Source organism: Muscardinus avellanarius (genome assembly GCF_963383645.1).
Source record: "Muscardinus avellanarius genome assembly, chromosome: 14".
Taxonomy (NCBI): domain Eukaryota; kingdom Metazoa; phylum Chordata; class Mammalia; order Rodentia; family Gliridae; genus Muscardinus; species Muscardinus avellanarius.
This window is the reverse complement of record NC_137800.1, coordinates 28,565,052-28,589,688: the sequence shown is the minus strand read 5'-3', so window position 1 is coordinate 28,589,688 and position 24,637 is coordinate 28,565,052. Positions and strand designations below refer to the sequence as shown.

General features: G+C 35.8%; 2 pseudogenes across 2 annotated transcripts in view; one reads left to right on the top strand and one right to left on the bottom strand.

The window, feature by feature from the left end:
• The first annotated feature begins 14,246 nt into the window (after positions 1 to 14,246).
• LOC308273116 (mitochondrial import inner membrane translocase subunit Tim23-like) lies at positions 14,247 to 14,951 on the top strand (annotated as a pseudogene). The gene has a single exon. The product of its transcript is annotated as a mitochondrial import inner membrane translocase subunit Tim23-like (transcript).
• Positions 14,952 to 17,031: 2,080 nt separating this feature from the next.
• LOC308273115 (high mobility group protein B1-like) overlaps positions 17,032 to 24,637 on the bottom strand; it is a 162,613-nt pseudogene continuing 155,007 nt past the window's right edge. The window contains exons 2-3 of the transcript in view: positions 20,296 to 20,414; positions 17,032 to 17,755 (exon numbers count right to left, since the gene is read on the bottom strand). The product of the transcript in view is annotated as a high mobility group protein B1-like (transcript). The remainder of the gene's footprint in view (positions 17,756 to 20,295; positions 20,415 to 24,637) is intronic.

Genomic DNA, 24,637 nt, shown 5'->3' with positions numbered 1-24,637 from the left:
AAAGACATAATATCCTTCTGGATTTTTGCCCAGAAACATGTTTGATTTCTGTACCATATAGGTACAAGTGTTTACCTTATAATTAATAAATAGCCTGTAGAGGGGCAATTCAGTATTACACGAATGTTTTTATCTTTATAAATATTTGTCCCCCTAGTTTTAGCAGTAGTTGAAGATTACTGCCCTTACAAATCTTTATTATAATGGTTGTAAAAATGTTTTTTTTCCAACTCAAGCACTCCTGCTTTTGCCAGTCAACACCTGAAAATTTTTAAGGCAAGAACACCATTTTCTTTCTTTCTTTCTTTCTTTCTTTCTTTCTTTCTTTCTTTCTTTCTTCCTTCCTTCCTTCCTTCCTTCCTTCCTTTCTTTCTTTCTTTCTTTCTTTCTTTCTTTCTTTATGGATTTTGCATATATAAGTGTGTATGTTATACATAGATGTGTAGTATATAAATATATAAGCTGGGTGTGGTGGCGCATGCTGTAATCCCAGCATTCGGGAGGCTGTGACCAGAGGATCGCGATTTGCAGACAGCCTCAGCTACTTAGTGAGGCCCTCTGCAACTTAGTGAGACCCTGTTTCAAAATAAAGAATAAAAGATAGGGTAGGGGGTATAGCTTGGAGGTCAGTCGAATGCCCCTGGATTCCATCCCCAGATCCACAAAAATAAATAAATAAATAAATAAATAAATAAATAAATAAATAAATTTGTATACACAGTTTTTTTTTTTTTTTTGCTCAGTGGTGTATATCCTTTTTTTTTTTTTTTTTTTTTTTTTTTTTTTTGCAGGTCTGGGTATGGAAACTGGGAAACTGGAGACATCCAACCTCTGAGCTATACCTTCTATCCTATTTTTTATTCTTTGTTTTGAAACAGGGTCTAAGTTGCAGAGGGCCTCACTAAGTAGTTGAGGCTGTCCGCGAACCTCAGTCCTCCTCCTGTCTCAGCCTCCCAAATGCTAGAATTACAAGCATGCACCACCACATCGGGCAGTGATATATATCTTAAGTTATCTTGTTTACCAGTTTATTTCTAAGTTTCCTAGGTAAAGGAGGATTTTTTTGAATATCCTGAGGAAAAATTCTATGAATTGATTACAAAGGGTACATCAAACCCATTTCATTTTATCTTTGTAAGTTTTTAAATTTCAATTTTTATAATATATTAAATAACATTAGATATTTCAGCTTCATTTAATGAAGGTTGTTCTGAGTCCAGATTTAAGTCTATTAACCAAGCTAACATTTAAAGCCATAATGAGAAGTTTAAGTTGGCATATTGAATATACATCTGGCTTGATTTATACTTACATTTATTTTTCCCTGATTTCAACCTAATAGAATATATTTTTACATATATATTTTAGCTTTCAGTTTAAATATATGTATATATATATGTTATATATGTTTATATATATTTGGTTTATGTATACATATATGATATGAAAGACAACATTTTTCATGGCAGGCACTATGTTAATTTTCCTAGAGAGCCAACAGGCTCCAATTATTGTGAAAGGTCTAGTGTCCATGGGGTGCAAAAGAGGTGGATTTGGGAAAGGGATTATGTCATTTCTTTGGAAAGTGAAAACATTATAGGATTCTCAAACAAATCAGGATTTATTTTCACTGGTCCTGGAGGATGTAGTTTAGTGAGGTTCATGTGAATCCGCCAAAATGCCCTGTGTCAGGATTCCACATACTCTTGGTAAATACTCCAGCTTTGACATATGGACCATGGCAAGGTTCACATTCAATTTATGTTGTGATTTAGAAAATTCTTGGAGATGACTCTGTCTGATTTCTGGCTGTGACAGTTTTGTGGCAGTAAAAGATCATAATAGATGTTTCCTAATCTTCTAACCATGTCTTGAACTAAGAATTTAAAACTCAAAGCTTGTACTTTTTTATTTTCTTTCTCTCTTTAAACTCTCAGGTATAATGAGAAATAGCCAGAGTTCTATATTCTTCATTCCTAACATAATGGCCCATCACAGTAGTCATTTGATCTGTCAGAACCTTCCCCTCAATAGGCAATTTATTTCGAATGACTGAAGGTGATAATATGAGTAACTGTGCTGTGGGATACGTGGTTTCCATTTTTTAATGACATTGGTTCCATCCTTGTTTCATAAAACAGGTTTCACATTCATTCTCAAATTCCCATATTTGAAGAATTTCACTTGCAACTACTTCTAGTCCTATTATGCCAGTCAAAGCAAAATGTAAAAGCAGGCTCCATTACAAATTGTTTTATAAAAAGAAGAGATTAAACACAGAATTAAGGTTTACATTAAGGAATATTGGAAGGACAGATTCTAACCGAGTTATCAGAAATCAAGAACAAATTCAAAGGGGATCTTAGATAACTGCTGAACTTGGATCAGAGATATAGTATCAAGAGAGCAAGATAGGTGCCACCACTGCTTCACAGACAAGTTCTTCCAAAAACAGGAGAAGCAGGGAAAAGGACACTTGGTGAATGAAGCAAAATTTCATATTCCATGATATTGTTAGGAAAACATTAAAAGAGGCAAGAAAAGGGTGTTGGCCTCATGGCCACTCTCCAAGTCTTACTCAAATGCATTTAACCTGAGGAACACAATTTGCATCCAGAATTCCAGCTACAATGGGCAAATTTAACAATTATGCAAAATCTTAATTGAGATAAATTAGAGTTGTTCTAAAGGTTGAACATGTTAGTTGACAATATTTAACATGATCCAACAGTGAGAATCACCGCACACAAACTCAGGCAATCTAACTCATTGTTTTTTAATGAGAATTGTTAAGCAATAAATATTTGATACAATTTTGGTGGTGCATAATTATAGAACATACCAAGCAAAATTCATGTAATGATTATTCTAATTCCCCTACGGTGGTCTATGGCACCCATTTTCTCCTCTTATTTAATATTCTTAAATCATGAAAATAAATGGCATCTAGCTCATGACTGAAGTGATTTTTTTTTTTTTTTGTGGTACTGGGGTTCCTGGAAACCCTTCTACCTCCGGGCTACACTCCCAGACCTATTTTATATTTTTTATTTGGAAATGGGGTTTCTTAAGCTAGCAAGGCTGGCTTCTAAGCAGCGCTGTCCTCCTGTCTCTGCCTCCCAAATGCGGGGATTACAAGCTTGTGCCACCACGCCTAGCATGACTGAAGTGATTTTAACATTTAGTTTATATTTCAAGATAATACATTTTTCTTTACTAACAAAGCTGTTATATTAATATCAACTAATCAACATGTGCATATAACTCATTAGTATATTTGCATTTCAGGCACAGTGAGACCGACCTGAGCTTTTACCAGATCCAGTCCACCTTAGACTAAGGAAGTCCACCTTAGTCTACCATCTTAGACTAACCATCCACCATCTTAGACTAAGATCCAGTCCACCTTGGACTAAGGAAGAATCTTAGTCTTCTCATTGAGGTAACTGGGTTAAACTACATGTGCGGACCCTATAGCATACCTTGACTACTAACAGAATGGCTATTTGGATATATTTTAAAATATAAATTCTGATTTAAGCATATTTTCATAGGAATTAATAAGAAAACATGAAAAACATTAACTGTAATCTAGCTGGTTTTGAAGTTTTGAGGGATGCATTTTATTATGGTAAATTCACCTGAATGATAACTTCATGTAGGCAGTGTGGAAGGCGTTGAGCCCTGTGGAAGCCACAGGAAAAAGCTTAGTTGGCTTGCAATGCCATGCTATCTGACTTAGAGGGGCATTTACAAAAACATTTATTGCATTTGCTTTATGTATGCTTGGCTATCTCTTCTAGACATGACTTACCTATTATTTGGAAAAGAATTCAAATAAAGAAAATATGGCTTAAGATGAGAGAAAAAATTGTTTTAAAAATATCTTTCTGATGTCAACATTAACCTCTTCAGTTCATGCCTAACACTACTCATTCCTCAAGTACTGATGAGAGAGTCATCTCCTACAATAGGATGGAAATTTGGGAATCAGGAATTTAAAGTGAGTTACTTGGGAAAGAGACAAGAGAATAATTACTTTAAATGATATTTACACATTCAGTATTCATTATAAGTTCATCAGTTATGTATGAAAAACAGCTTATGGGTTGGGACATTCACTGTGAAGATTCTGTCTGCAATTTGCATTTTTGTAATTTGCGACTGTTGGAGAAAATATAAAAGAGATCTTATTAGTATTAAGATAACTTGTAACCTTAAATATAGATAACCTATATTACCATTTGCCATAGAAAATGTGCAAGTATACTTAATGATAATGTCATGGAGGTTATGTGTGTGTTAGAAAAGGATTTTCTTGACACTTTCTTGCCCTTGATGCTACCAGGTAGCATGGATGTTGACTGTCTCCTACTTATCTTTCTTTAAAAAAGCTTTTTGGAGTGAGTCTGTTGACTGAATATTTCATTTTTGAAGTTCCCAGTATTAACTTCCTTAGCTTTTTCATCATGTTTAGTGTTCTGTTCTCTCAAGTATATTCTATAGAAATCAATTTCTGAAATAAAGGCATTCTTGGATTAATCAGGGCACATATAGCAAAAATGATAACATAATTAAAATAAAATAGGTATGCTGAGCGTGGTGGCTCACGCTTGTAATCCCAGTGCTTAGGAGGCTGAGACAGGAGGATCGCACAGGTTCAGAGCCAGTCTTGGCTACTTAGTGAGGCTCTCAGAACTTAGTAAGAGCTTGTTTCCAAATAAAGTATAAAATAGGTCTGGCAGTATAGACCGAAGGTAGAAAAGACCCTGGGTTCCACCCCCAGTACCACACACACAAAAAAAATATTAGGTACTCACCCTATGCTAAGTCCTATACTAAACAATATACAAATATTAACACATTTAATTCTCAATGATTTTATGAGGCAAATACTGTTATTATACCTATTTTATAAATGTGACAACTGAAACAGAGAAAGGATTAGTAATTAACCTAGTGCTGAACTGGTATTTAAGCAGATGTATGAGTGAGAAGGTTCCAGGTTTAACATAAAGTGGAGCAAAACAAACTAAGAAAAGCCACAATAACAATAAACAAAACAGCGTTTATAACTACTATTCTTCATACACAGTTGTTCAGAGAAAGTGCATTTTTGAGTTACATCCATTATGGTAGTATACACTTTTGTGAAATGTTTCACTGGCCTTGTGAGATTCTCTATGACCGGACCTCCAGAACCCAGATCAGCTATGAAGGTTCAGGGTTTCTTATGAATATTTAATAAAATAGGTATGACATTTTCCAGAGAGGGATGCAAGGTATTCCAACAAATGTACTCTAGATGCCCACAAAGAATCAAGAACAAGCCAAAGTTGTTCCATTTAAATCTCACTATTACTGAGGAAACATTTTACACAGTTGGGAAATCTGGTTTGTTTTATTTCTTCTCTGTCCCTAACAGAGCATTGCTGGAACATAGTGGGTCCTCAAAAAATATTTTATGCGTAAATGAAGTACATAGCTTCCCTGGATCATATCCTGATATATACCAGAATTGCACTGAAATGATGGCTATTTTTTTTTTTTGCTTTTTAATTCATAATACTTAAAATGTGGATGAAATAGTAAGTCTAACCCAGTTTATTAACTCTACAGTAGAATGATATCCTAGTAATTGTGTTTATATCTTGTATTTTGATGCATCAATACTCCTTATAGCAGGGTAGACAATGATAATGACAACAGAGAATGGAAAGTGATTTCGAAGGTCTGCCATTTATGCCCCTATTTCGGTTGTTTCTCACTCTTATTTTGCAATGTTGAAGAAAATTAAAATCCAAGTTCCAGTGGGTTGGAAGAGTTTTTTCATTTAGTATCTAATTTTCTATGTAAAGAAGGAAAAAGTTTTTGTTTGTGAATTAACATAATACTATTTGAGAGTTGTCTAGTAGTTACTTACTGGATATACAATATACATTCAGATAAATGCATTGTTAGGATAAATAAACAGATAAATTATTGTTCTGCAAGTGTTATAGTGTATACTTACATAAACTAGATGGTATAGGTCAGTCACTCAGTGTGGCTCTGGATGTAATCAGGATACATGGTAAGCTGGGCATAGTGGTATATGCCTGAAGTACCAACTACTCGGGAGGCTGAGACAGGAGGAACGATAGAACGCAAGAGTTTGAGGCCAGCCTGGCCAGCCTGGGCAACATAGAAAGACCCTGTCTCAAAAAACAAAATAACAACAAAAGAGATGCGGTAAACATGGCATGTATGAGGCTTCTGCTGGCATAGCACAGCATACCATTTTCTAGTAAACATGTTTTTTATAAGTAGGAGTATATTGTATATGGTATTTATATTTTAGGATATGAGACAATGTACTATAGTAAGTATATAAGCCAATAGCATAGTTCTTTATTTTCATTTTTAAATATTATGTACTATACAAAATTGTATTTGCAAGACTGTTATTAGGATTGTTTACACCAGCAACATCACAAACACATGAGTAATGCATTGTGCTATGACATTATGATGGTTACAATGTCACTAGGCAATAGGAAGTTTTTGCTTCATTATAACCTTAGGGGACCAGGTTTCCTATATGCAGTCATCACTGGCTGGAACATCAGTATGCAGCCTGTGACTGTAATAAACAAAATATCCTATCAGCATGTATTTACTAATTACTTTAAGCCTTTTATAAATGATGTATATATATGTGTGTATATATATATATATATATATAATTTTAAAATGTGCAAGCTGAGCATGGTGGCGCACGCTTGTAATCCCAGTATTTGGGAGGCTGAGACCGGAGGATCGCGGTTCGCGGACAGCCTCAGCTACTTAGTGAGGCCCTCTGCAACTTAGTGAGACCCGGTTTCAAAATAAATAAGGGCAGAAGATGTAGCTTGGAAGTCAAATGCCCCTGGGTTCCATCCTTAGACTCTCAAAAAAAAAAAAAAAAAGTGGGAAAGAGACACGATGAAGTGCTTCACAGAATGATTGACAATTGTTACTGAAAGTATCTTCCAAAGCTATACAACACACATAGATGTATGTTTGGGAGATATACATATGATAAGTGCATATAATCATTGAACCCTCACCACATTTTATGTATGAGAAAATGTCCCAAAGCTAGCAGTTGGCCAATTTGGGATTATAACATAATTGTTCTTTAGAAGCTAAGTTTTAACCAGGAGGCTGTGGTCCCTAGACTAACTTTACTGGAAATGAAAGACACCTAGTCACACAAATGCCTGTCAAAAAATCACAAGTGTTATGAGTGCTGTCAAGGAACAGCAGAGGGAGTTACGAGAGTGTAATGGATGGAGTCAGGGTACCACTGAGGCAAGGACATCTAAGCTGAGCCTGAAGGAGAGTGGTGATGAGCCAGGGGAAGCGGAATCCTAGGACACAGAGGCTATGCCCAAGAGCAGGGCAGTACAGGCGCATCCACACACTGCACAGAGGAAGAGAGAGCATGGGACACGTATCAAGATGTGAGCTTGGGAGCCAGGGCAGGCCAAGGAAAGAAAATGCAGGACAGAGGCAGAGAAGAGAGAGGCCAAGTCATGTCAACCATGTGAACAGTGCAAATTTTTGCATTCCATTTTTTACTTCAGTGGAAGTCATTGTTTAATGTTAGCAGGGATGTGATATGTTCTTATTTATGTTTTCAAAAATATTACTCAATTTTCTTTGTGTGTTTTTGTAACAATAAGTAGTTACGATGATAACGCATTTCTGATAGAATATTTCTTTTAACAGATTTTTTTATTACTTCAGCTAGTTCTTTTGTATTACAGAAACCACATGGAAAAAATTTAATATAGAAACCACATAAATTAAAATATTGTTTATTATGAATAAATACACATAAAATTAATATTAGGTAATCTACATTTTACTCTACATACAATGTCATACAAAAAGGTGTGTGACAGACATTATTACATACTTAACAGTATTTTTGACTGTTAAATAAGATTAATATATAAATATTTCAGTAATATTTGCTACAAGGAATATTGATGTATCAAAATACAAGATATAAACACAATTACTAATACATAATTTTATAATAGGATTAATAAACTAGTTCAGGTTTACTATTTCACCCACACTTTAAATATTTTGAGTTAAAAGGCAAAAAACATAGCCATTTTAGTGCAGTTCAATAAAAAGAATATTTATATAGTCCATATAATGAAGCACAACAGATTTGCACTGATAGTGCAAAACAAAACTGCCACCTAGAAAAAGAACTAGCTACCTTTAGGGTGCTCGATGTTTGTATCTCATTGATATAAACAAGTTGTCTTTTGGAATCAGAAGTAAAATCCGTGGCCTATAAAACTGGTTAAAAGCAGGCACTGTTGCTCTAACAAAGAATTTTTTTTGACTGTTGGAGATTGGCAGAAACTCAGCTCTAAACATGCAGAGCAGGCTCACGGTCCAGCAGCGCTCCCAGGAGGACAGTGGCAAAATAGCAGGCTGTCAGGAAGCAGAAGGAAGGAAGGAAGGAACCTGTTACCCTGCTAGACATTTCTGGGAAGGAGTCAGTAAGGCAAGGAAAGGCAGGGAGCACATGGGGGTGACAAGCTAGACAGCAAAAGAGACGGCATAATGCAGAGTCCTTTAATGATTTTAACAGCTTTCAAGCAGTGAGAACAATGCAATTGGTAAGGGAAAGTGGCACATGTGAATTATCTGTTGATAACAGGCAGGGAAATCCTTCAAAGATTTGAATGTTCTTACTAGCAGGGCACAATGAAATATTTAGATTCTATGATGATGATACTATCAGTGCCAGTTTTTAGTAAGCTATATTACAGCATCTTCCACCTGTCAAATTTTAGAATGCAAATGTAAAGAAATGGACAAATATAGCCTAGATTACATGTTAGTGGTTCTATTATGGTGACAGGTTGTCCTGTTGATTAGTTTACCATTTACAAATTTTGGATAGAGTCAGATTGTCTCAGAACTTTTAATAAATTGTACAGTTTGCTATATTTTAAGGTAATCCAAGATGCATAGGATAAAAATATAAGTGGAAAGTATTATCACCCAGATAGCTCTTCTTTTTAGTTGTACACACCCAGTTATTCTTTGAAATGAAAAAGTGCAAGGGATGCCACTTAAGTACTGGAAATTCTGCAAATGTAAACTAGGTGCAAGGAGGGGACAGGGACAACTTCTTCGGTTTAGGAGTAAGAGGTCTTGTATAGTAATATTTTTTCAGGTCATGGCAAGGAAATGTGAAGAGGTATGCTGAATTTTTATTTAGCTCAATATTTCTCTGTTTTTTTTGGGGGGGCTTACTGTTATTTACAAAGTCCAGGGCACTTGATCAGGGCACCTTGATAGCAGCAGGGCATGGCTTATTGAAAGTATGAGTTAATATTAGTTATAATGCGATTCATGTAAAAGCTATAGAAGGAATATCAGAAAGGTCTTGTCTTTTTAACTTAAAAGCCATATCAGAAATTTAATTTAATACTGTTAAAGATTGTAATCCCCGCACTTGGGAGGCTGAGACAGGAGGATCGCACAGGTTCGAAGCCAGCCACAGCTACTTAGTGAGACCCTGTTTCCAAATAAAGTATAAAATAGGTCTGGGAGTGTAGCTCGGAGTAGAAAGCCTCTGGGTTCCACCCCTAGTACCACATAAAAAATATTGTTAAAGATAAATTATTTTCACTTACATGGTTGTATAGATGTGCACAATGGCATACAGCATACATACATAGAAATTAAAATAATTTCTGAATCCCAGGATTTGGGAGGCTGAGACAGGCCAATATATAATAATTGTATAATAATTTAATGAGACCATGTTTCAAAATATAAAAGTGTTGAGTTGTAGCTGAGTGGTAGAATACCCCTGGGTTCAATTCCTAGAAACACACACACACACATGATATTACAACTATTTAATAGTACTAAAGACTCATATTTTATGAAGTATATCCCTTGATGCCAGGTACGAGGCACTATCTCCATGTTATTTTCCTTCCTAGACTCTATAGGATAATTTATTAATATTACTAAAGTCATTGATTTGCTTAATTTGTAGCTTGTATTAGAGTAAAGAGAAAGATGGTTTAGGATGCTTAATGTTTGGGTAGAAAGTAGATTTGTTCACTTTAAGACATGTAACTGCAGAAGGAGGAACTTATGGTAATAACTAAAATGGGGCTGTAATGAGTAAAGATAGAGAAGATGCACGTGATTATAAAGTTCTAGGTACTGTGCATTAACACATGAATTATCCAGTTTAATTTCACATAGTCTGCTGAAACAGAAATCCTAATTATTCATATTCAGTACTCAGGAGATTTGAAGTTAGGGTGCAATCAAACAAATTACCCAAAGTCACACAATTAATAGGTATATATTTTGATGATCCTGCTCAGTAAAAAATACTAGACAATTGAAGATTTTTATTAAAAATATTTAAAACTATAAGGACTTTAATACACAGAAATAGAAAATAGCAAAATCACAGAGATTTTCACGAGAGGCAATTATAACAGGACTTAGTAACTGTGACTCTTGCTGCTCTCTGTGTACTTTTTTTTAAAAAATTGCTATTATAACCCAACTTTTTCCTGCTAATGCTCCCTCCAGAAAGAAGTCGTCAGAATATTACTATGATTAGACTTGAACCTGAGAGGTTAAACTGTCAGGCATAATTTCATGGTTGTTGTTGTTTTAAGAAGTTCATTTAAAAGCATTTGTACACAAATCTTTTATTCAGGCAAGAGCGAGATATCAGAAATTCTTAGCGGAGGCAAATAGGAGGTAAGACTAAACTATTGCAGTCAGTGGACACTCAACTAAACAAAGCTTACAAAATCAGAAAAAAAGAAGGCTTTGTCTACTTTTGTTCATAATAAAATGCTGACACAACCTTAATTGTAGTGTTGTAAGCAGCGCCGTTGGACCACAGACTTACCACGTGGGGCCAAGAACAATAATACGGGAGATAGTGGTCTTTAGAAAAGGAAAGCGCAGAATGTATTCTTTTACTCTTTGTACGAATCATATTTTTATGAGGCTACTGAAGAGTAGCTGAGTGTTGAATCAAATCATGAATTCTCAAGGCCGTCATAATCAGAGTAGGCAAGGCATATATTTGCTTAGGGAAACATCTGTTAAGGAATTTCTCTTGAGTCTCATCAGCAAGGTTTACTGCTTCAGCTATGTTTTCATTATTGGCTTGTCTGCAGAATAGTTTACGTTACTTGTCCTTCTAGTATTAATTTAGAGTAAAGAAATAACCTTTTTAATAGGCTGCCTTTGTTGATAATGCCTACTACAAAATTTAAATAAAAAAGTCACGCATTGATTTAGATCTTATTGAATTGTATTTTTGAATTGTATGTACATGTAAATAGCTCCGCAAAGGATAAAAATAGTAGGTTATGAAATGAGTGTGAACCAAACGTGGTTTGGTTTTACATTTACAGTTCAGCTACTTTCACAACATTACCGAAAAAATACCTTTACTGTTCAATGCTTGGTTCACAGTAGTAACACCATTATTTCTACTTCAGTGAGATAATTAAAATCAGTTAAATTATACATGTAGAAAAGTTTTTAGTCCAAATAGAGGTACTGACCAGCATAATATACTTCTATAAATAATCAAGTTGATGATACAAATTAAAAATTTTTCTGAAAAAAAGAGAATAAAATGAGAAAATCATCTTCTTTGACTCAGTTATCTATATATACATTACAGGTAGCACAAATAAATATATTATGAAGTTTTTTTGTATATATTTGCAATTAAAACAAACTGACCAGATTAATTTTTTCTTTCTAGATTTCCCTTTGATAATTTCCATGTGTTATAGCTGATAAAATGCTATCTTCAAAAAATCAGTTAATATATTGTGAAATATTAATATATTGTGGTTTTGAAAGTAAATTATTTTTGACATGATACTTGCTAATATAGCACTCTGTATGCCTAATTTAATTAACTAATATGAAATAATAAGATTGTAACTTTAATATTTTCTCTTGTCAAAATATTGGTATAATTTGGCCAATAATAAAGCATGGGCAAGAATGAAAATAATATTTCTGTGAATGCAATATTAAACCTGCAGTTGTTGATGCGATTATTAAGCTTCCATAATTGTTTAGGTCATCAATCTCTGGCAAGAACCTTTCAGAGTGCTTGATGATATTGTAAGCATCAAGCTGTGCTGCATTAAAAAATGATGAATCTCTGTCCAGGTAAAGCTTTGCCCTTTGGCTACCATAATGTATCACCATTTTGTTTACAAATAGGTTTTCTCCATGCTAAATGGTAACAGGGTACATGAGATCTTATAAATATAAAATGTTGGCACCAGCTAATATCCGAACTGAAAGTGCAATCGGAAGTCTAGGGAAAATCATCGTAGTTACTTGTAAAATAAATAATTTGGGGAAATTGAAATCATTGTAATCCAGATATTTAAGTGACTAGAATTGTTTTTTAAAATAACATGTTCTACATAGAATAATATTTTTTTCTGGATTTTGATTCTGGACAATCAAACCCAGGGCCTTATGCATGCTTAATGATAAGCTCTGCCACTGAGTTATAACTCCCACCCAGATAATTTTTTTAAGATAATTTTTTGTACGTGTCTTTTTGAACTGAGGATCGAACCCAGGGCTGTGCACTTGCCAGGTGCTTTGCCACTGAGCTACATCCCAGGCTTTGCCCAGATAATTTTAAACTTTTTATTAAAAATACTATCTATATTTTCTACCTAAATATAAATTTATGGTATCATACATACATTTGGGCAATTTGTAAATTTCAAAGGCATCCTTTTTGAATCTTTGCTATTAGTTTTATCAAGCCATTAGCCACAAGTTGACCAAGTTATCATAGTTTTGAAGAAGAGTGTCTTACTTCTGTTAAGAAATGCAAGCGCACAATGGTAATGATTCTCTCTTTATTTGCTGATTGATTCAAAAGGCAGCTGTGTGTCACTCCTCTGCATACTTTCTTAGTAACTGAAGGTGGCATTTTTACAGCTATGTAGGAGGAAAATTGTGCAGTTGCTTATTGTAACTCTTCTTTCTTTTCTCTCAAGAGTTTTGTCTGTCTTGCCTTAGTGTTTCCTATGAGTTGGTTCTTTTTTTTTTTTTTTTCGGTACTATAGAATAGTACCCAGAAGCATTCTACCTCCGAGCTACACCCCCCAGCCCTATATTTTTTCTTTTTCCTTCCTCTCTCCCTCCCTTCCTCCCTCCCTTCCTCCCTCCTTTTCTTTCTTTCTTTCTTTCTTTCTTTCTTTCTTTCTTTCCTTCCTTCCTTCCTTCCTTCCTTCCTTCCTTCCTTCCTTCCTTCTTTCTTTCTTTCTTTCTTTCTTTCTTTCTTTCTTTCTTTCTTTCTTTCTTTCTTCTTTTTTTGTGGTACTATAGAATGGAACCCAGGAGCATTTTATCTCTGAGCAACACCCACCAGCCCTATATTTTATTCTTTTTTTAACTCTTTCTTGCGGTACTGGGGATGGAACCCAGGAGCATTCTACCTCCGAGTTACAACCCCAAGCCCTATTTTTTATTCTTTATTTTGAGACAGGTTCTTACTGAGTTGCAAAGGACCTAAATTGCCGAGGCTGTTCGTGAACTGCAATCCTTCTGTCTCAGCCTCCGAAATGCTGGGATTACAAGCATGTGCCACCACGCCTGACTTTACTGCCATTCTTTATTCAGTGACTATGATAAAAATTTTCAGACATATAGAAAAGTATACAAACAATATAATCACACAAGAAAACAATGTCATCACATATTTAAAAATTTGATATAGTCACATTTGAAAGAAAATATTAGAGCCGGGTGTGGTGGTGCACTCTTGTAATCCCCATGCTTGGGAGGCTGACAGGAGGATCGGACAGGTTCAAAGCCAGCTTCAGCTACTAAGTGAGGCTCCCAGCAACTTAGTGAGACCTTGTTTCCAAATAAAATATAAAATAGGTCTGGGAGTATAGCCCGGTGGCAGAAAGCCCCTGGGTTCCACACCCAGACGCCCAGTACCACCAAAAAAAAAAAATAATATATATATATATATATATATATATATATATATATATATATATATATATATATATATTGAAGGCCAGAGACCAGGTCAGTGTGTGAAGAGGCCGTGGAGGTGCGGGTCCCCACAGTCCCTGGGGCTCAATGGCTGAGCCTGCGAGCCCGGCCAAAACCACAAGCAGATGACACTGGCCCGCAACAAGATGGAGGGAGGCAGAGGAAGTGGCAACAAGACCACTGGCAGCTTGGCTGGCTTCTTGGGAGCGTGGGTTACTCACATGCAGATTTGGCCAGTGTCCCGCTAACTGGTATGAACCCTCTGTCTCCTTATTTAAATGTGGATCCACTATATCTTGTGCAGGAGACAGATGAGTTCATTTTATCTACTGGAGCTATTAAGAGCCAGGTCAGATTTGAGCTCGCCTTCTTCACCATCGGAGGATGCTGCACATCAGGGGATGCATTTGGGGCAGTGAACGGTCTTTGGCCAAGACTGAAGGAAATTCAGAACCATGGCCTGGTCCAAACCAAGAAATGTATAGATTTTGAATATGGTGACTAGCAAGGGGCACTTTGGGCTAAAACATTGGGTTCTCTGGCTTTGCTCTATAGCACATTTGGTGTTATCACGAGGTGCTGGAGATATCTTTAATACAGTCGCTGCTGGAACCATGGCAGGCATGTTGTATAAATGTACAGGTGGTCTTCGAGGGATGGCAGAAGGTGGCCTGGCAGGACTAACACTTGCCAGCCTTGATGTACTCTATAATAACTGGGAGCACATGAAAGGATCCTTGCTCCTAACAGTCACTCTAGGGATTCTCCCAGCTCATGATGGAGGACACTTCAGTAGTTGTCCAATAATTCATTCTGGAGTTATTTCTTTCTTCTACCTACAATTAGTTTGAAAAATTGGATTCTGATTTGCTGTGATGAAGATCACGATGGCTCACCAGGACCTGCACTCCTTCCTGCCCTTAGTGAGTTGAAGCCAAAACTCTCTGGTGGCTCACTGAGTAATATGGTTCTCGCTCCTTAGGGAATACCTGAATTGGAAAGCTACTTATATTCCCAGAATTGAGGTCATGCTTGCTGCTTGTTCCTTTAATGATCTGAATAAAGGATGCCCTGTGTTCTGAATAAAGGATGAGAATAACAAAAATATTAAAAATAAATTACAGTACTTTGTCTACCTACCCTGCCTGTTAGGATGTTTATTAATTTCATGTAGGCATTTATAGATTACTGTATAATTTATCCGTAAATGTGATGGAATGTTTTGTATATTTTATTGTTTACGAAAATAACATGAAAAGTGCATGCCATTATTTAACTTGCATTTATTTGTTCAGTATTCTGTTTTTGAGTTTTCACCGTGGTAATACATATATCTCTGGTTCTTTTTTCTTTTTTCTTTTTTATTGCTGGAGATCACATCCATGGCCTCATGTGTGCTAAGCACATACTGTACCAGTGAGCTACACTTCCAGCCTCTCTTCATTTTAAGTCCTGTGTATTATGCTATTGATGGAGTATGCCTTGATTTATTGATTTATTAGCCTTTTTTTTTTTGGTGGTACTGGGGTTCCTGAAAGCCCTTCTACCTCTGGTCTACACTCCCAGACCTACATTTTATATTTTTATTTGGAAACAGGGTCTCTTAAGCCAGTGAGGCTGGCTTCGAACCTGTGTGCTCCTCCTGTCTCCACCTCCCAAGCGCAGGGATTACAAGCATGCGCCACCAAGCCTGGCATTATTAACCATTTTTTAAATGAGCAGTTACACCACTGTCCAGTTTTATAAACTCCATATATTATTGTCCCACCACAGGTTGCTTATGCACATGTACTCGCGTTCTCTGGAAGAATATTCATATGACATGTCCCACCACAGGTTGCTTATGCACATGTACTCGCGTTCTCTGGAAGAATATTCATATGACAGTACAAATGTTGTGGACATGTCCAGTTTTACCAGAATACTGCCACATTATCAGAGTATTTATATAACTTTACAGTTTAGCAATATATATGATTTCCCACCACCATCTTGATAGTATTTTAAAATATTTTTAACTTTTTCAAGTCTGATGGATGTGAGATATTTCACTGTATTCTTTTTCACTATCTACTTAGAATTGAAGTTAAGTATCTTTTTATGTATTCATTGAATATTTGGTCTCATTACTGGGTTGCTTATTTATATCTTTTTCTCATTTTTATTGTTTGTCTACTTTATTAATTAGTAGGAGCTTTTTAGACATTGTAATTTTTTGTTAATTACAAGAATTTCAAATAGCTTTTCCAGTTGGTGATTGGTATTTTTACTTGTGTTTGGTTACTAATTGAAAACTTAAAATATTTCACATGTTGAAATTCATTAGTCTTTTATGTTTTGAGCTCTTAAAAATTATATTTATGAAATCTTTCCCAACCTGGACAGTCATAAAGATATTTCACTGTATTTTCTTTTAATTTTTTCTGTACTGGAGATTGAACCTAAAGTGCTCTACTTTCAGTCTACACCCTAGCCCTTTAATTGATTGATTGTTTACCCTTTTGATTTTTTCTAATAAAAAAATTTTATTTACTTAGAAGCATTCAGAATGTCAACAAAAAAACAACTGCAACTTTTTTATTTTGCAATTACAGAGTGAAATTCAGTTAACAGAACAATTATTTTGTAAAAGCTACATCAGAGAAAACTGAAGATGACAAAAACTACTGTCCCCATATGTCACTAATTTATGCTGTGCACCAACAAGAACCTGCTTTAAATTTCCATGTCAATTTACACCCCCCAGACTGTACCAGGCAAAGTTAGTGGCTATTGAAAATGTCACCAGGACAGAGCTATCTAAAGACACATTCGGTAGTGTGTTAATTATACAAAAAATGACACTTCAGTTTAAAAACAAATCTTACATAACCTTACATTTCAGTTTTTTTCTTTAAAAGGAGTGATCTGTGTACAGAAGGGTTAATTGCTTTATAGACAAGAAAAAAAAACTGCACTAGAACCAACTAATTCATCATCATCTGTATCTTCATCTTCTTCGTCTTCCTCCTCTTCTTCATCCTCTTCAACCTCCTTATCTTTCTCCTCCTCCTTCTTTTTCTTGCTCCTCAGCCTTGACAACTCCCTTTTTTGCTGCACCAGGTTTTCTTTTAGCTCAGTAGGCAGCAATATCCTTTTCATATTTTTCCTTCAGCTTAGCAGCTTTCTTATAAGGTTGCTTGTCATCTGCAGCAGTGTTATTGCACATCTCGCCAAGTTTCTTTGCAACATCAATGGATAGGCCAGGATGTTCTCCTTTAATTTGGAGGCGATACTTAGAACAGAACAAGAAGAAGGCCGAGGGAGGCCTCTTGGGTGCATTGGGATCCCTGAACGTTTTTGTCTCCCCTTTAGGAGGGATATAGATTTTCATTTCTCTTTCATAACAGGCTTTGTCATGTCTTCAAATTTCCCTTTCTCTTTAGCAGACATGGTCTTCCACCTCTCTGAGCACTTCTTAGAAAACTCTGAGAAGTTGACTGAAGCATCTGGGTGCTGCTTCTTGTGCTCTTCCCAGCAAGTTTGCACAAAGAATGCATATGATGAACATCTTGCCTCTCAGCTTCTTAGGATCTCCTTTGCCTATGTTGTTTTTCCTCTGTGAGGTCCAGAGTCGCTCAGTGACGGTCCAGCTCTCACTTGCCCCATGCTGTCTCTATGGAGCTCAATGTACTGCAATGGCTGTGAGAGCGGGAACCAGACACAGCCTGCCCTTTTTATTTTTTTATGTTGAAACAGGGTCTTGATAAATTGTCTAGGCAGATTTCAAACCTGTGATCCTCCTGTTTCAGCCTCCTAAGTATTGGGATTACAGGTATATGCCGCCATGTCAGGCTCTATATTTTCTTTTCAAAGGCTTACAGATTAGGCTTTTAATTCATTTAGAATGGATTATAAGGCATATATATATATATATATATATATATATATATATATATATATATTGGTGGTACTGGGGTTCCTGGAAACCCTTCTACCTCTGGGCTACACTCCCAGACCTATTTGTATACTTTTTTTATTTGGAAACAGGGTCTCTTGAGCCAGCGCAGCTGGCTTCGAACCTGTGCGATCCTCCTGTCTCCTCCTCCCAAGTGCATGGATTACAAGCGTGTTCTTATAGTAAGATTTATTGCAAACACATACCCTTTACTTATTTTTCTTGTTTTATCATGTATTAAGTTTCCAAATATTCACAGATCTGTTGTTTTCTTCTCAATTCTATTGGAGTGGTTTAATTTATAATCCCACTAAAATAATGAATAACATAACAAAATCTTTATGAAGACTAAAAAAAAGGTTAAAATGACTAAAAATTAGCATCTTTTGCATTAGGATGTATAAAAATTTATCTGTAAGCATCTTGAAATGCTGACAAAGAAACTTTTTTCTGCAATAAAAAGTGCTGTATGGCAATTTTGTTTTTAAAGACTGAATAAGAAGCAAGGGTTTTAAAAATTTAAATCTCATCAGACTAGAAAAGAAATTTAGAGCTCAAAGAGATCTTAGAAATAATCAAATCCAATCCATTCACAAGTAATGAAGCAGAATTTTAAGAAAGTTAACTAAGTGCTTTTAGAAAACACAGCGAATTAGCCAGGAACAGAACTACAACTGAGATCTGTTGTTCCCTGTCAAATATGCTTTCCAGCAAACCAGGCTATGACACTAGGTTTGCTGAGAATGTGTTTTAAAAAGTATGGGAAGGTTACTGCAAAGTTCCTTCTACAGGAAAGTTCAGAGACCCTTTGCTTAATTTGTAGGGTAGAATGCAATATACAGTGTATATTTCTACTTCATCATTTCTATGAGCTGAATGAACTCTGATACCAATTATTGAAAATAAAGGGAGAGAGAATTATCATTAAATAACTTGGCCTCAGCATTTTACCCATTTTCTACTTTAATGATAATAACTCATTTGTCTTACCCTGTCATTTGGCTGTCATCATCAACCTATGTACTATTTTCTTCCTGAGAGTACTTATTTATTTAATAGGATTCTATTAAGTAATACTGATCAGAACCTGTGGTAGGCACCTGAGTGCCAAGAAAAATAAGATGAGGAAATTACTGACATCCTTGTAACAAGCATTTTGTAATTAACCTTTACATATTCTTTAAAACATTTTCTACAAACATAATGTTTGCATGTTGGACTCAGGATAATCAATAGGGTCAAAAGGCACAAAGATCTTGAGTAAAGTAGAAATGAAACAGTGTTGATTGTTATGGTGCAATTAAAATCGCCTATAACTTCAGTGTTTTGAAAAATGAGGTGAAAATCTGGATAACTTTTGAAGAAATGACAGGGCAGCTTTGAGCATCCAGCTGAGAATAGACCCTGAAGTTGTGAGACAGTCAACAGTTTTGTAAGAAATAAAGTGGCCTAGGTTTGGAAATCTCACTGAAGATGAAGATCAGCTGAGAGAACTGTAGGAAGGCCAATGATAAGAAATTACCAATTTGGTCAGAGAGTACCATTTTGGAGATTAGATTTTAGAGATGATGAAGTAAAAGAGGTGTGTGAGTCAAAGTTCTCTAGAGAAACAGAAACAATAGGATATTTATCTCTCTATTGAGAAGACTTGTGCTGTCCACTGAATTCTCTCCCTCTCCCTGCCAAATCTATATGTGGAGGGCCTGACCACAGGATGATGGTATTTGTAGATGGAGTCTTAATTAGCTTTAGATGTGGTCATGATCATCGGGTAGTGACCTTATAAGAAGAGAAATCAGAGAGGTTGTACTCTTTTTCTCCTACATTTAAAAACCAGAGAGAAGGTAAGGAGGTGCCATCTGCAAGCTAGAAAGGTGGCTGTTACCAAGAACTGAGCTCTGCTAGAACCCTGATAAAATTATGAAAATATAAATTTATTTTAAGCCATTCAGCCCATGGTATTTTGGGTGGCAGCTCATTAAGACTAAGATACACACATGCAGCATGAGAGAGGAAGAGAGATTTGTAAGAAATTGGCTACGTGATTGTGGGGTCCTGTAAGTCTGTAATTTGTAGGGCAGGCCGGCAGGCAGGAAACTAAGGAGAAAATTGGTGCCACAATGATCTTTAGTTTGAAATTAATAAGGTGGGGTGTTAGGCTAGAAACTCAGGCAGGATTTGATGCTGTATTCCTGAGGCAAAGTCCTGGTTGTAGAAATGAAGACAAAATACTTGGAGTTCAGGCTGAGCGTACGTACCGCCAGGCTATTACTTGCTTCATTCCCAGAAGTCACACATTTGGCGGTGACATTAGGTATGTGAACTAACATCCCCCACATTCTTAGGACACATTTAGAATCCTTTTGTGTTTTATCTCCTGGTGGTCAAAATACCATACAAGGATTACTTAGCTAGTGCTATTTTCAATGTGTCTTCTGCTTGATAACCTTGGTATATTTTTATTTGAAATTGTAGTATTTAACATTTTTATATATAGCCTTTTTCATTGTGGCATAATAGGATCCTTTTCTTAAAAACATATTTATTTCTGCCATCACCACTGTTACTTCAGAAATTTTAAGTGGTTAAGAAATAATATCATTGTGTTACATGTAGTTAGACCCTTGTTCCAATTATCTAATGCTGATTTTAAAGAAGATTTGGCTTTATTATCTGTATTATTAAATTTAGAAAACAAAAGCAATGCACAGATGGTTATGCAGAGGGAGCCAATGCTTTGTATTTGCAAATCCATGGACACAGCATATGCATTTATTTGCAGCTTGAACATAATTAAGCTGTGTGGAAGCCATTCATTTGAACCAATGTGATACTATTCTATATTTAAATACAGAAACTGCTGGAGCTGATCCCAGATTTACAATTGCTTGCTTGACACCGAATTCAAGAGCAATACTTATGTAAAACTTGACTGTGTATATTGTATTACACACACAAAAATGTAAAGTTTAATTGTTTTTAAGAGCAGTTGAGAAAGTACAATGTTACTATTTTAATGGTGACTTTTATTTTTATACTTATGTTTTAGTAACATAGAACAATTTCAACCTGTAAACAGTTCTTTCAAATCAGCTATATACTTTGAACACCTTAGTGAGCCTTTTTATGACATACACATTTTTACTTTACATATTATTATGAGTTCTGGCTTAAAAGTTAGTGAAATCAGAGGATTTAAAAAAAAACATGTCTACTGAATATTGCATCATATGTTAACATTTTTACTTGAAGAAAAGATGACTTGTATAATTATATATATATATATACATATATATATATATGAATAAAGCTAAAGAAATCATCAGGGAATTCCACGTCATTGCATCCCTTCTCTTGTGTGACCACCACCTTCTGTGGGCTCAACTGCGTGAAGGGAAGGAAATAAAGAAGTCCAGTAGGCACATCCTGATGCCTTCCCACTCATTCTCCCATTTACTAAATTAATTTAATCTTTGGATAACATTAAGTCTATTGCTTGCGCCGAAAGACAGCACTTCTGTAACATTAGACTCCTCTCTTCTGCCTGATGCACTTGTATAGTGTAACAAATATATTAGTCTTCTGATACTTTAAATATATTTAAAAAGTCTCATGTGTTGCATTTATTGAAAAATCTAGCACATTGAAAACGTATGTGGGAGTCCCTTTATAAACTTCCTTTGAAATTGTCTCACATCCATCATGTAAATGACTAAATTAGCAGATAAATGCATTACATAAGTTACTGACTTACTGCCTGTAGATACCAGAGCCTAATGTTAATGAATGACTAATTTATGCCCCGAGACTTCTTATGGCTTGATAATACGACTCTCAAAATTCAAATTAACCTCAACTGCTTTCCGATAGCATATTTTTCCTTAGATATTTATAAAATATAATTTTAGCTAGATAAACAAATGTGGATCAAGATGTATAAGGATACACTAGAAACCTGGCTTTATTTCCTTTTCATGGACCACTTAGCATTTTGAAAGCATTTTCCTTCTTTACTTCTGTGTCCCTTGTCAACATTTGGAGACGGCCAATATGCACTGTCATTTCTTTTACTTAATAAGTGTACTTGTGAGTATTTCAACATCTTCTCATCAAGCAAGTGTAAATGTTAAGACCAGCTCTGCTGCTCCAGATGACTGCTGAGTGGCTAGGAGTTCCACATGCATCTGAGCGAAAATATCAAAGAGTGTGTGGATGTTGTTGGTAATTCTAATATTTTCTTTAAGAAAAAAAGTATGTGGGAGTCCCTTTAAGCGGATTTTCTTAAAATTAAGCGGATTTGGTGAGATTTTTACTTGTAATTTTAATAGTTCTGATTGATATAGGAACTAAACTGCATTAAGAGTTTTGATAAGCGCCACTTCTCCACATTACCTCTGGCATATTTTAGAACTCTGCAATTTTCTCACAACCTAAACAAAATTATGGCTTTAATTTTCTTTAAGAAAATATTAGAAGTTAGAGGTGTAAGTTCTAATATTTAATTTATTTGTATTTAACTATTATTTGTTGAGCAGTAGTCATCACATATTTGCTCTTCACTTCTGCAACATGCCCTTCTTTATTAGCTGAAAGTGCCAACGGCCTGCTCAGAGTTTAAAAAAGCATTCCTCATTTTACGTTAGCAGAATGAGGGTGCCTTCAAAGATTTTTACAATTCAAATTGTAAATAGAGATGTATTAATTTGACTTTGAATTGGCCAAATCAACGACTGCCTTCTAAAATATATTCATGTCATGATTGTAATTATCCTCCATTTCTTTTTCATTGTGCTCTTATTTTTGTGCATATGCCCTCAAAAATAGTTTATTGTGCACTAGTGGAAATGCCCCTCTATCTTGAATAACAATAACAGTGCATGGGGAGGTATGTAATGTAATGGGGTGACTTTGAAAGGAAGCCATAATTTTGTTTAGGTTGTGAGAAAATTGCAGAGTTCTAAAATATGCCAGAGGTAATGTAGAGAAGTGGCGCTTATCAAAACTCTTAATGCAGTTTAGTTCCTATATCAATCAGAACTATTAAAATTACAAGTAAAAAATCTCACCAAATCTGCTTAATTAAAGATGGAAGGGGAACATTTCACATGAAAGAAAAGTTCAGATGTCAGAAGGTTCCAGGCTTGGCCGCATGCAGACCAGGCAAGGTCAGCCAAAATGTTTGCTTCTGTTTCTCGGCTTGCTTTCCCTACGTTTACTTCATCCTCAGGCTCAGCATCATGTTTCTGGAGAATACCAGGCACACTACTGCTAGCATAAGGAAAGCACATCTCTTTTCTCCAAAGTATCACTAAAAATCATATACTTGATTTAATTTTACTTGGCATGAACTGGGTGACAAATTTATTTCTTCTTTCCTTTTTTTTTGGTACCAGAGATTGAACCCAGGGGCATTTTTATCTCCCAGATATACTACCCACAGCCCGTTTTTAAAAATAGAGTCTTGCTAAGTTGCTGAGGGTCTCACTAAATTGCTGAGGTTGGCCACAACCTGCAGTCCTGCTGTCTGTTTACCAAGTACTGAGATTACAGGTGTTTATCCCCGCACCCAGCTGACAGATTTATTCTTGACTTGATCTCTGTGGGTAGAGACTGAGATACATTTAATTGAAGAACATTCAAGAGCGTGAATGAAAGGAGACGCTGTGCAGTGCCTACATTAAGAGGATCGTTTTAGCCAGGCTGGTGGCGCACACTTGTAATATCCCCGCTTGGGAGGCAGAGGCAGGAGGATGGCGCAGGTTCGAAGCCAGCGCGCTGGCTGAAGAGACCCTGCTTCCAAATAAAGAAGTATAAAAATAGGTCTGGGAGTGTAGCCCAGAGACAGAAGGATTTCCAGAAACCCCAGTACCACCAAAAAAAAAAAAAAAGGATCATTTTATTTCTGACAACAAAGCAATAATATTTCATATAAGACAAAGAAGTACTTGCCAATGTAACTGTGTAACTGCTACTATTTTCAATATTTCCTTAAAATAAGTAAAGGAAGCCATGTGTGTAGTACATACCTGTCATCCCAGTACTAGGGGGGCTGACACAGAAGGATTGACGTTTGGAGGACAGCTTCAGCAACTTAGTGAGATCTGAGCAACCTAGCTAGGGATCCTCTGTTTTAAAACACAAAATAGAAAGGTCTAGGGGTATAGTTGGGAAGTAGAATGCCTCTCGGTTCAATGCCTAGTACCACAAAAACAAAAACAAACAAACAAAAAGAAACAACAAAGGAGGTAAAGGCGTCTGTTTTACACCTCATAAAGGATATTGTCACAAATATTTTGATGAGCTGGGCGTGGTGGTGCACGCTTGTAATCCCCGCGCTTGGGAGGTGGAGACAGGAGGATTGCACAGGTTCGAAGCCAGCCGTGCTGGCTTAAGAGACCCTGTTTTCAAATAAAAATATAAAAAATAGGTGTCTGGGAGTGTAACCCGGAGGTAGAAGGGTTACCAGGAACCCCAGTACCACCAAAAAAAAAATTATATATATATATATATATATATATATATATATATATATATATATATATATATTATAAAAATAAATGACCTTAGATGGAAAGGAGAGTAATTGTACTTATTAACATA